The following is a 10,559-nucleotide window of genomic DNA, read 5'->3' as shown; positions in this document are numbered from 1 at the left end:
GTAAATATTTTTTATTATATCTTTTCATTTGACAACACCGAAGAAATGACACTTTGCTACAATGTAAAGTAGTGAATGTACAGCTTGTTTAACATTATACATTTGCTGCCCCATCAAAATAACTCAACACACAGCTATTAATGTCTAAACTGCTGGCAACAAAAGTGAGTACACCCATAAGTGAAAATGTCCAAATTGGGCCCAAAGTGTAAATATTTTGTGTGGCCACCATTTTTTTCCAGCACTGCCCTAACCTTCTTGGGCATTGAATTCACCAGAGCTTCACATGTTGCCACTGAAGTCGTCTACCACTCCTCCATGACAACATCACGGAGCTGGTGGATGTTAGAGACCTTGCACTCCTTCACCTTCTGTTTGAGGATGCCCCACAGATGCTCAATAGGGTTTAGGTCTGGAGACATGCTTGGCCAGTCCATCACCTTTACCCTCAGCTTCTTTAGCAAGGCAGTGGTCCTCTTGGAGGTGTGATTGGGGTCTTTATCATGTTAGAATACTGCCCTGCGGCCCAGTCTCTGAAGGGAGGGGGATCATGCTCTGCTTCAGTATGTCACAGTGCAGGTTGGCATTCATGGTTCCCTCAATGAATTGTAGCTCCCCGGTGCCGGCAGAACTCATGCAGCCCCAGCCCATGACACTCCCACCACCATGCTTGACTGTAGGCAGGACACACTTGTCTTTGTACTCCTCACCTGGATGCCACCACACACTCTTGACACCATCTGAACCAAATAAGTAATCTTGGTCTCATTAGACCACAGGACATGGTTCCAGTAATCCATGTCTTTAGTTTGCATGTCTTCAGAAAACTGTTTGCGGGCTTTCTTGTCTATCATCTTTAGAAGAGGCTTCCTTCTGGGACAACAGCCATGCAGACCAATTTGATGTAGTGTGCGGTGTATAGTCTGAGCACTGACAGGCTGACCCCCCACCCCATCAACCTCTGCAGCAATGCTGGCAGCACTCATATGTCTATTTCCCAAAGACAACCTCTGGCTATGACACTGAGCATGTGCACTCAACTTATTTGGTCGACCATGGTGAGGCCTGTTCTGAGGGGAACCTGTCCTGTTAAACCACTGTATGGTCTTGGCCACTCTGCTGCAGCTCAGTTTCAGGGTCTTGGCAATCTTCTTAAAGCCTAGGCCATCTTTTTGTAGAGCAACAGTTATCTTCAGAGAGTTCTTTGCCATGAGGTGATATATTGAACTTCCAGTGACCAGTATGAGAGAGTGAGAGGGATAACATCAAATTTAACACACCTGCTCCCCATTCACACCCAAGACCTTGTAACACTAATGAGTCACATGACACCGGGGAGGAAAAATGGCTAATTGGGCCCAATTTGGACATTTTCACTTAGGGTTGTACTCACTTTTGTTGCCAGCTGTTTAAACATTAATGGCTGTGTGTTGAGTTATTTTGAGGGGACACCAAATTTACACTGTTATACAAGCTGTACACTCATTACTTTACATTGTAGCAAAGTGTAATTTCTTCAGTGCTGTCACATGAAAAGATATAATAAAATATTTACAAAAATGTGAGGAGTGTACTCACTTTTGTGAGATACTGTATATAAACAGATCTGACTAGAGAGCTATCCCAAGCTACATAACTAGACATACGGTGACTACATACTTGCCAAATGTCCCAAATTTGCTGGGACAGTCTTGCTTTATAGTAAGCTGCCTTGCCATGGTCATGTCCCAGGCTGCGTCTCGGAAATCAGAGCAGCAGGGACAGCTTGTTATCATTTCTGTCATTGCTGCCAAATATATCATACACAATTATCAGGACTCAAATTACTCCCCAACCTCCCCTTGCATTTTCCAGCGATCTCATGCAGGAATGAAGGACAACTCTGAGGCAGAGCATTCTCTCTACTGGCTACTGCTGTGCGGATGGGATGAGGATACACCCGGCCTCAGAGATTCTGCCCTCCAGAAAGTGCCTGGTGTGAACTGAGTTGCTCAAAGGAGCCAGTGTGGACAAAATCTCAGCTAGCTGAATGGTTTCATTTGCTTGTACCTCTGTTCTAAGATGTGAACTGTACTGGGTTTGAAGGGCTGACTGTACTAACATCCCCAGGCCCATTACTGGAGCCTGTGTACAGTGCTTGGTGGTTGTCATCACTATTTTGTTGATGTGTACTGTGAGGCAGGAACCTATGTGCATGCAGTTCAGACTGCCAAGAGTCAAGAGAGAGCACTGGGGTCTCCAATGCTGCCTGGAGAAACTGGGCTGTCACTGCTGCAAGTAGATATTGTGCCCAGAGATACTGTCTGCTGTTTCTGAGAGCCCAGGTGGGAGCTGCTGCTCAGAAACCACATGGCTGCTGCTACTGGTATTGCTGATGCTCAGAAACCACATGACTGCTGTCATTGGCATGTCATATTATTTAGAATTAATTGACAGCTTAAAGTAAACCTAAAATGTGGCTAGTAAGCTAAGACTGCAGTTAGTTACTAGGCACTATAAAGGTGTCACAGTATATATGTATAGAAAAACCCAGACTTCTACATATTGGGAAAATGAGCACACCCCATCATACAATCAGGACTCGGGGCCTAAGTAACCTATAACCAGATTTTATGTGTGGGGTTTGATACACACTGTTTCTGCTCAACATAGCTTAAGGTGTTTTATATATTAGTTTCCCAACCAGAGATTAATTTCCCTTAATTTTCTATCTGGGCATCAGACTCCTCTGGGACATGAAGTGCAAATGGGAGCACAGACGGCAATACAAACCTGACAAGGGTTCTAAATCGCCCCCCACTCTATCCAAAACTTAAAAAAAATAATAAACTGCCTGAAGGTAGGCATTAATTATTTTCTGATCAAATGGTTTATGGTGCATCATGTATCCTCATTCTTTGATTTCACAAACCTGTATAAAGGCCATCCATGTGTATAAAGAAAAGGCAGGGTTTGCCACATTGTATAATCACTAGATAGCACTTTAAGCAGATAGTTTATGGTTTGATTACATTGATTGCGGTCCAGATAGATAACTATCATGTCTCATTTGGTAAAATAATGACAGAAAACTATTGCTTTTGGCTTTGGTCTCTGTGCTATTCTATTAAATCCAGTAAACAAATCATCTGTTTGCATTGCTTTCTTTGGTTTAATACAATTATCATTTCCTTCTTTGCCATCTGGCAGACAACTATAGAATATTTGTGTATGTCTAGTCTTTAGTGGGGATACAAAATGGATCATGCTTTATGTTTATTTTTGAACACTTTTCATTAATACTGAAGAGATAATTTGACAGTTTTTTGGAACATTTCTGAAAAACAGTATTTATGCTGCTTTTTATAGAAAATAATAGATTTTCTGATCTCTGCTATGTAACTATACTCATATTCAGTGGCGGCTGTGGTGTTCCATTTTTTTTTGGGGGGGTGCTGCAAACAAACCACCTGTCACAGCCCCCCCGTCGCTTGCTCGTCAGCCCAGCAGCCCCGCACTTACCCCATCTAGGGTGCGGGCAGCTGCAAATCCTTCCTGCGTCTCCTCCCCCTCGATGGCTTCTATTGCATCTCCTCGGCGGCTTCCTTCCCGTCGGCCAATACGGTCACTTCTCTTCTCGAATCAGGAAGACAATAGCGAATATTAATTCGCTACTGTTACACAACTGGGTGGGCTCAGGGCGCAGTGCTTTGTGCCCTGAGCCCACCCTTTTTTTAAGCCAATCAGAGCCTCAGGCTCTAATCATGTGCTTCAAAAAAAAAACCCATTGAAATCCATGCGTCCAGCGCCCTGCATGTAGATTAGGGGTCGGGCGCATGGATTAGGGGGGCGGTGCCCCTGCACCCCTTATGGACAGGCCGCCACTGCTCATATTATTCCCGATTACAAGTAGATCACTAGAATCATTTATCAAATACATGTTCAATCTGTTCTTTGTGTTGGTTTCCATTGTTTTAAGTTTAGCTGCACTACAAGCAAGCATTGGGCTGTCATGGCCACCTTACTGTGTGGTCTGCTTAAAGTGATTGAGGTGGGGAAAAAGACTGCGCTAAATTAGAACACGAGCTGCTAACACTCAAACATACAAAGTTCAAAGTGAATAATATAATAATAGTGTAGCGCTACTAAAAAGTGAAAATAAATCACAAAAAATGGAAAATAAATAACACATCTAAAAAGAAACCAAAAAACAATATAAATTGGCTATGCTGAATATAACCCAGTGAGGGTGTGAGAAAGAATGTCCACAGAAAATCTTAAATGGTATATTCCTCTGGTGAGAGTTATCCCAATCGTGAGATAATCAGTGTAAGGCTTGTCTGTAGTCAACTCAAGATATAAATGGGTACTCTTACCAGCTGTGATGGACCCCAAATGCCATACGACAGAGGGACCAGACAGGCTTGGGATCTTATATTATGTATATCAGATGTTGTTGTATTCATCAGATGTCACTCAGATACTGGACACAGATGGAAGAACCCGTTCAGGGTGGTATCCTCAGCTCCTGGACTGTGAAGGCTCCAAGTACTCCCCTGTTAAATAGCCGTCTTCAACGATGTTCCGTGAGGGCTCCAGGGAATGATCATGTAAAGCAGAAGGAAGGAGAAGTTCTCCAATGGTGCCAGTCAAAACCAATGAGGTTTATTAAGAAGCCCGGGGCTAGTATTTCTTGTATCCCACATTGCTTTTATTTAATTTTTACCTGTTCCTGTGATCACTTTTATTGATTGGTGTTTACCATCTGAACTTTTATTCTTAATAAACCTCATTGGTTTTTGACCTGCAGCATTGGAGTCCTTCTCCTTCCTTCTGCTTTACATGATCATTTTTAATTTTTTTTTTATTTAACTTTCCAATCACGGACATGGAATTTCACAGAGTGACCGCGAACCTCCTCTTCTCGGGTCCCACACCAGCGCTCCTGGTCCCTCCTCTCTGTCTAGTGTCCCTATAGGAAGCTGTTTCCCAGCTTGTGTGCTCGCTCCCAAACCCCACTGCGGGCTCCCTCATCACTGGCTTTAATTGACAGCAGTGGGAGCCAATGGCTCCCGGTGCCCCAGCAAACCCAGCGAGACCTGGAAGTGAGGGGAGAGAAGAGCTGAAGACATGCACGGCGCTGGATCGAATCAGGGCTCTGGTAAGTAAAATAGGGGCTGAGGGGCCAAAATAGGTGCCTAAACATTTTTTATCTTAATGCAAGGAATGCACAAAGATAAAAATTGTTTAGGCTTTAGAACCACTTTAACAATGTGACACATACCATCTTCTCAAAAATGTTACAGTCAGATGCAGCTGCTCCCATGCATTCAAGCCACAATCTCTATTCAGTCCTACTTAGTCAGTATGCCACCTGTCCCACCATATTGAATGATTGAAATCCCCCTACATCAGGACCATGGGACAGGAAGGGAACAGTATGGAATCATGGAATGGGTTTGTTGAGTTGTTTACACTATAAGCAGGTTAAGGTATATATATTATTAATTCTTAAATACTGTGCTCTCTCACATTCCTTTCTTTGGAATAACTTATAATGTCAATATAGCTTGTGAAAGTGACTCTTTATAGACTTTATCTCTGTCCTATTAATTAAAAGAATTTCATAGAATAAGGTTGCACAATTCCTAATACTTTACCTATTTTTTCCTGATTTGTTATTATGTGTATATTTGATACTGTGATTAGATATTCTTTACACTTTTTTGCTTTGGCAAATCCATATCCATAATGTAATTTCTGTAAGTAAATTATACTTTAAGATAATAAAATACAATTTTCAAAGGGGAATATATTGCATATTTTTTCACATGTAAACTAGAAAGTGTTTCCTTATAATGTGTGAAGTTACTCTTTCTTCACAGGCTCATACAAATGGGCTTTCTAATTTATAATACATCAAGAAAGTATGGTATTTGTTTTCTCAGGAAAAGAGAAATTTCTAGGTGAAAGAATATACTAGAAAACACAGATAAAACAAAGATAGATAACATTTTCAGAACATAAGGGCACCATCCTCTGTGTAAACAAAACTGCAAAGCATTCTAAACCTGTGAAATAGTAATCTAATACATTCAAAAATGCCTGAAACATTCAGATAAATAACCCAGGAATATTTTAGATTATACATAGGCCATAGATGGGAAAAATATTGTTTGTATAAAAGAGGGAATAACATTATAAGGCTTAGAAATTCCACTTGTATGCAATTGTTTTTTTAAGAACTACAGTGGGCCTGAATAAAGTTGAAATTGCCCAAATATAGTCAATTGGACCTGAGACTCTATCAATAAAAAACAAACAAAAAAGTGAGTGCCTGAACATACTGTATCTTTATCAGTCCCTAAAACACAAATGTAATTGATGAATATAATATAGCATAAAAAGCTCACACACTTTGGGGTATTGCTAAACCCCACATCCTACACATCTTTATTGGCTTATTGATATGATGGTCTGTCTTACTGGATGGTAGGCCTGTGCAGAAGGCAAGGAGGAGGGCAAGCTTTCCCACTATATAACAAGATACCAAGAGGTTTTTCGAGGCTACTGCAGGTATACACGGGTTTCCCTCTGTACCCATACCTTACACCTGCAGCATTTTGTTTTAGTCTTTCGCAAAATAGTCTTTTTGATCTATCTTCTTTCAAATAGGAGAGGAACTAAATGTATTTTTGCACCTGACACGGTTTAATTTTTTGGGCTGTATTTATCAACCTGTTCTTGCTAAGAAATGGAGTTACCGTACTTCTCAGCCACCAATCAGCATAGGAACTTCCCTTATTTTTTTTCTCCTGAAATTTTAAATCTATTTTGTAGATGTAGGTTAATTACTGTGTCTTTATCCACATCCTTCAATACACCATTAAGAATGGAGCATCATTTTACATAAAAAAGTAAAACTCATATTATAATTTTATTATATGAATTTAGCTTTTTTCCTTGGTTCAAACTTGCACAGTTGTGACATGCTGAGGATGGGTGTCCACACACAGAGGCTAAATAAATCAGTAAATGTACTGCAATTATATGAAATAAAATTGTGTTGTGTTCAAGTTATGTTTCTTATTGAATAGTTAAGCTACAGTAGATGCTGGTGTCCAGACAGACTAGGTATATGGAGGTATGTCAATACAAAAAGTGGTATTTTAAACAGAACACTAAGAAATGTTACTTTTAGGTGCATTCGACTTCGATTTGAGTTTAGTTTGAGTTCAGTTTGAGATGCTTCTGACATTATTTACATTTCATTTATGGGTGCATTTGATCCCCTTTATAACTGCAGCCGATCTCCATTTAATACAAATTAACCAGTTTCAAGCTACTTTTGCCTTTTTATTGAGTTGGGGAAATAAGCAGTTCTAACCTGAACAAAAGCCTGTGTTGACATTAAGGTTGACTTGAACAAAAAAATTGAAGTTTGCTATGTGTAGTGCCTGAGTAGGCTATTAGTGTTAAGTAAATTTCGTTTTTGGCCTCCTTTTAACCAAGGAGAGCACTTATTTAGTAATTTCTGCACTAGGTTCTGCTGGTGCAGGCTCAGCTACTTTCCCCTGCATCCCAATGAGCCCTGGGATATAGTGGGCAGAAGAGCTTAAAAGCCTGCATTTTTCATGCCTCTTCAGTCAATCCCTTGTCAGGAGAGTAAGTGTCCAGCAGGGGGCTGAGAGGGGTATAAATAGGCTGGGGGCTAGAACAGCTTGCTCTTGTTCCTTGGGGAGTAAGACCCAACCTGAGGATTGAGGCATCCCTGTGATATATCACCTGCAGCATGCAAGAATCCTTTTTGGGGTTCCAGCTCCTGCTTGGGCTCAGGGACCTCTGGCCTAGCCTTCTAAACACATGCAGAAAGTTCATCTGAGGATCCAGGACACAGGCAGTTAAGTACAGAAGCTGACTGATACTGCAGGGGGCAACACAGTATTCAGGGCACAGTGAGTACCAGCTTTTTGGACTTTCCTCTCCTTCACTTGGGAGAGCTTTTCACAGTTCAAAGAGGACTTTACTGCTGCTGAGGAGTCCCTGTTTGGAATCGGTTTATCCTTTACCTTAGAGAGGGTGCTCTCACTCTGAAGGAGCAGATCAGCTGTTGTGTCCTTAACGATAGAAGTTTTCTTGGAGTATCCTGGGACCAAACAGCCCGACCAGTTCCGGGTTTGTGCTACATAAGTTATGGGAAGCATATCAAATAATTAATTGGTTTTGGATTCCTCTTAAAAATAGAAGTGCACTTTCTGTGCCTAGGCTTCTGGTTTTGTAGCCTCATTGCAGTACTGTGTATCTGAAGTCAGATAATCTAAGGCAATGCTGAATCTGACTGCTAGTGATATGAGATTTTGCGTGGAATTTGGAAATGTTACTACTTTACTGCTGACTGCTGCTGAAGAGGAAGCTGTACCCGATGACCTGCAGTGCAAGGATTTCTCTGCTCCTGCTTGATTTATTCTGTGGATCTGCACATTCTTCAACTCTCCTACAGCTTCAAATTGACACAATTAGATCACCAGTAACAAGAGGGGCACATATTAGAAAAAACCTGTTCCTCTAATGGGGAAATAGTCTGCTGCAGATAGCATACAGATAATACTGGTGACTAGTTCTATGCCCTGTACTTGACTTTTTTTTTTTGGGGGGGGGGGGGGTCCGGTTCCAGAGTTCCACTTTCAGCTCCTTAAATCTGTTTTTGGTCAGACTGGGAAAAATTCCTTGTCTTCGGATGAAACAGATGTCCACAACTGATTTCTTTTATAGATTCCATTAATCAGATAGGTTAAATAACTTGTTTTGATAGTTGTTGTTAAGATAAGCAGCATCACCAGTGTCTCTCTCTTCCTTACTCCCTTTCCTCTACACTAATCCTCCACCCCCCCAAATTCAAATACCTCTTGTTTTTTTGTGCTGAGAGCTCTTGGGAAGAATTTAAAATGATGCATTTGAGGTCTTCAATATTGTAATTACCTTTGCTTAAGGCTGTCTATATGTTATAACCTCTAATTTTATAATTTTGTAAAACATTAATAAAAAAAACTTTTGAACATAAAATTATGCATTTAAGATACATACTGTACAGACAGTACTTACTAGCTGTGCAGCTATAATTAAATTCTTCTTGAAACATATATAAGTTTACTAACTGATGTTTTTACAGTATACTTTAATTGATTAATACATATACGGTAAAGTCACAGCATTTAGCAGATCATGCTGAGCTATGCTCAGTTGTAACCAATACAGACAAGATCGTTTTTAAGACAGGGCAAAAGGGGCAGCTTCCCTGGGTCACATCATTGTTGTGGGGCCCAAAGCAGCTGCCTCATACTTTGCCAACTATACCAGTTTAAATTCCCTTGAAGTTTTAGTCCTGTGCTGTGTCCCAATATCTCAGTGTGAAGTTCTGTTACTAATGCTGCTCAACTCTGCTGACTCACCTGCAGATCCTGTGTTTACATGTAAATAACTTGCATTGATGTGTAAATAGAGGCGGCATTCATATGTATATCATGCCCCCCTGAGGTCATATTAACCATCACTTCTGCTGAATGCTGCCCACTGGGGATATAAAGGGGCATGCTGGAAAGTCTTGCCTACAACTGTGGTCATTAAGCCTAACATCATCCTGCTCTGCAAAGGTAAGCAAATTGGAGGTGGAACCCTTTTTCAAAATAACATGGTGCCACAGCACCCTGAATTTTGGTGCATGTGAATATGCACATCTCAGCAGATGTGTGAGGGTATCATTAACAATTAATGGCACTGCTGTGTATCTGCTAAAGGGCAGCACGTTTCTGTGGTGTCAGGAAAGCGATTTTGCATGAGTTCCAGACACACACAAATGTGAACGCAGGCTAAATGTCTCAGTTACATTGGTGGTCAGTGTAAATCTTCTCATTACATTGAGGCTTGGTGTACAATCCTTTCATTCACACTAATGACCAGTGTAAAGGTCCGCCTTACTTTGGTGGTCAGTGTAAATCCCTTCTTACATTGGTGGTTACTTATTAATGCTCATATTAGTACAAATCCCCATTACATTGGTGGCCAGTGTAGAAACTCCTCTTTATATTGGTAATCAGTAAAAAAAATCCAAACTTGCATTTGTGGTCAGTTTTGAATCCTCCCTTACATCAGTGGTCCGTGTAGAACCCCCTTTAAATTGGTGCTGAGTGTAAATCCCCCCTTTCATTGGTAGCCAGTGTAGAAATCCCCCTTTATTGGGTTTTGATGTAAAATCCTCCATTACATTGGTTGCAAGTGTTAATTCTTCATTACATTGGTGATCAGTGTACATTTCCCTTTACATTGGTGATGAGTGCAGAATTTTCCTTACACTGGTGGTCAGTGAGAATCCCCCTTTATATTGGTGGTCAGTGTAAATCCCTCCTAACATTGGTGGTCATTGGAGGTGGTGTGCAGGCAGTGAGGAGATGATGTGCTATAACCTTTAGCAACCAATCAGTGAGAAGTAAGGATGTACACTAACCTCTTCCAACCAATCATTGAGTGGTAAGGATATGCAGTAACCTCTAGCAACCAATCAGTTTGCAGCAATAATGTACCTC

Source organism: Aquarana catesbeiana, linkage group LG05, assembly GCF_042186555.1.
Source record: "Aquarana catesbeiana isolate 2022-GZ linkage group LG05, ASM4218655v1, whole genome shotgun sequence".
NCBI classification, from domain to species: domain Eukaryota; kingdom Metazoa; phylum Chordata; class Amphibia; order Anura; family Ranidae; genus Aquarana; species Aquarana catesbeiana.
This window is presented reverse-complemented; position numbering follows the sequence as displayed.